General features: G+C 31.8%; 1 non-coding gene across 1 annotated transcript; it reads right to left on the minus strand.

Moving 5' to 3' along the window:
* Positions 1 to 799: 799 nt before the first annotated feature.
* LOC111814407 lies at positions 800 to 906 on the minus strand. Its single transcript, XR_002819408.1, has one exon. It is a non-coding gene; the product is annotated as a U6 spliceosomal RNA (small nuclear RNA).
* Positions 907 to 3,524: the final 2,618 nt, after the last annotated feature.

Here is a 3,524-nt window from a genome sequence, read left to right on the forward strand (position 1 = left end):
TAGTGGGACAAAGAAAACTAGGAATGGCTTCCATTTATCCTAGATGATTTTCTGTTTTTATTCTCCAAAACTAGAATACTTGTGTGACAATGAGTAGTCAATAGAATATTCTGCCATTTTACTGTTATATGTGGGATTGGCCTGAAAGTAAAATAAAATATATTTTAAGAAATACATGCAACCTGCTCTTACAGAACACTTTACAAAGTGTTACAAATTTAACTTTGAAGCACTTTCTGAAGTTTTTTTTTTTTTTTTTTTTTTTTTTTTTTTTTTTTTTTTCGGAACCAGAAATTGAACTTAGGCCCTTGCACTTGCCAGGGAAGTACTTATTCCACTGAGCCATCTCCCCAGCCCTTCTGAAGTATTTTTGAGACAAAAGATATTCTTTCTTTTCCTTTGGTAGATGGTTTAATTCTCATCCCCTGAAGAATCTAAGGAAACAAACAACAGTTTATAAATGAATGATCAGTAAAATACTGATTATCCAGAATGTTCATTTTGTTTTCAATTCATATTTTTTCTACAGTGTATTTCAAATTAATATTCTAAATATAGACAATGTTTAAAGAATCTTAAATATAATATTACTTTACCAGATATTTAAGGATCATCCTAATTGAATAAATATTTAACAGAATCAGAATGTGCTCACAAAATGCTATGCTATAAAAATTATTTGTTTAATTTTCACAGTGAGAAAATTCATATGACTTCTCTCTCTAAGGAAACCTGTTTATCAGGGTATCTATTTTCTTTATTCCTTTGCAGCGTCTATTGTGCTAATGGCTTTATAAACCAAATGATGAAAGCTTTTGCTATTTTACATGTCATCCTTGTGCAGGGGCCACTCTAATGTTCACTGCATCTTTCCAATTTTAGTATATATGCTGCTGAAGCAAGCACGGCTTTTGCCATTTTAAATAAAGAAGGCAGAAGATGCTCAGCAAGACTTTGAAGAACGTTTAATTTATTTGAAAAAATTATAGTGTTTAAGTATTAGAGCATGAGTAATATATTACAAAATTCAAGGGCTGGCCAAATAGCTAAGCAGATTAAAGCACCTGCAAGCAGGCACGGGGCCAGTGGTTCAATCCCCAGCCCTCAGTGCTGGCGCACCCATGGAGCACTTAGAGACAGCAATTGAGACTGGGCATGGTGGCACCCACTTGTAATCCCAGGTTTTAGGAGGCTGTGAACAGGCAGATCACTGTAAGTCTGATGTAGTAGTGAGAGCCTGAATACCCTGTAGACCCTTCCCTAAAATACAGGAAAAAAAATTTCAGGTAGCCATAATTATCCTCTAATGCCTATGGCAAACATGATAATCATTTCAATCATCAGTCCAGGTCTATATTTACATGCTTTTATTTGCATCTAATAAAAAATCCAATTCAAGTTCACTTAAGAAAAAGAGAAAAAATGAAAGCCATTATTGACTTCAATTACTAAAAAGTTCAAGATTGACTTGGTTGCTACCAAACTCTATCACCAAATTAAATTCATATCACACATATATATTTCTCTTTCAGTTCAGTTCCACATTCCATCATGTTTTAAATATTCTAAGTCTATAATAAAATTTCTATATCTATCAATCTCAAATATTCCCAGCATCACCAAAAAATGGCTGCAGAAATTGTGCATCTATGCTATCAAAGGCAAGATCACAAATCCTTTCTGAAGGAAAGTAACGAAGTAAACTTCATTAATTTAAAGTGATTTGTATCACCCTTCCTTGAACCAACCACCATTGCTTGCGGTCCTTCATATGCTGACTCACTTCAATCAGTCAGAGCTTTAAGCTAAACATGCACAAGTAATGTTTTATAATGGAAATGGCTAATATTTATATGAGAAAGAAAGAAGTCTTCCAACAGGATTGCCAGAAACTTACTTGTGAAAATAAGTAGAGCTTCTGAAGATAAACATTTGGAGAAGGAATATACACAGTATTTCAAAAAGTTATCTTGGACTTGAATATGTTTAAAAAAGTGAATTTTATGTAGTCAGTGTAATGGTTCATGAAATGTTAACGTGACTGTGCTCTATTTTTGTACTAAGCATGAAATAATATCTCTAAAGCAGAGAAAAAGAAAGAAAATTCATGACTCATTATTTGATCAAAAATCAATGATTAGAATACCAAAATTTTGAATTGCAGTATTTGAAAATTAATTATTAAATGATACAGTAATCACATAAAATAAAATGTTTGATATTCTATAGCAGCTGTATACAGAGGCAAATATGTAATTTAGTAAGTTTTCATTATATGAAAAATAGTTAATGCAACAATCAGCCAATTCAGTGTCATTTAAAAATGAAACTAGCACAATCAGGTTTCTGTTTTCAACCAAGTTGAAGAAGCAGGGACTGGATGTAAGCTCCCTCTGTAGTGAATCATACAAAATATAGAATATATAAAATAATAATGATGGAGACACTGTATAACAGGCAATGAAAAATCGTGACATGTGAAAGGTAATGATAAAACTAGGTGAGGCCTTTGATTTCTCCAACTCACTATATTGAAAGAATTATGACCAGCAGCATGCTTCAGGGACATACATGTGAAACTTGGCCAATGCCAGAATGAGAAAAACAACAGAAACTAGAGACACAGGCAGCCTTGTATTTTCAAAATAGAGTACAAGAGATAAAGATCTATAAAGAGAAAAGCACTTTAGAGATCCATAGAAGGTATTCCTGAATTATTGAACTGACATTGATAAGTACAGTTGTATTTAAAAGTTAGACAATACTAGAGACATAACTATCAAAAAATTAGAAATGATGGTATGTGATATTCACACAAAGCTGAACATAGGTCTTTTATCCCCTAGTCAGACAAAAAAAAGTCATAATACAAGAGATAGTGAGGTTTGTAATCAAAAAGATTTTTCTTTAGGTTTGTGGAACAATTAGCCTAGATTTGACAGTATTTTTCTCTTGTCTGTAAAATTTTCAATTCAAGTTCCCAAAAGATCAAACTTATTCCAAATAACTTAACCTTAGTCCAGAAAAATAAAAACCTTCAAGGGTATTTGAAATAAAACAAAATTATCCAGGATCCACCAAAATAAAATTTGTATTTGATATCCACTCAAATATTCTGAGGAATGTGTATACAATTGTTTTAGTTACCATAGATTAAAAAAAAATATGGTCTGTATGGCACATAAGGGTGTATGGCACAAAAGGGTGAGAATACTTTTAAAATAATGAACTGCATGCAAATATTCATTATTTAACAACAAGTTATATTTCTGCTACAAAGTCATTGAATTGATCCTTAATGAAGAATCGTGTGTATTATATACATTTACTATTGAGAACAAAGTAAAGTTCAAAGGAAGCTCCAACTTGATGATTTTGCTTTTATTTGCATAACTCATATGCAGTACTGAAATGTTTAAAAGAACGTAAAACTACAGTACTGTATAAACAATCAGCAAATTTACAGGACTGTATAAATAAGGTGCAATGTACCAAAAATAATATTGAGGCTCTATAAACAAGAT

The sequence above is a fragment of the Octodon degus genome, unplaced genomic scaffold, assembly GCF_000260255.1.
Source record: "Octodon degus isolate 3935 unplaced genomic scaffold, OctDeg1.0 scaffold00309, whole genome shotgun sequence".
In the NCBI taxonomy this organism is placed as follows: Eukaryota; Metazoa; Chordata; class Mammalia; order Rodentia; family Octodontidae; genus Octodon; species Octodon degus.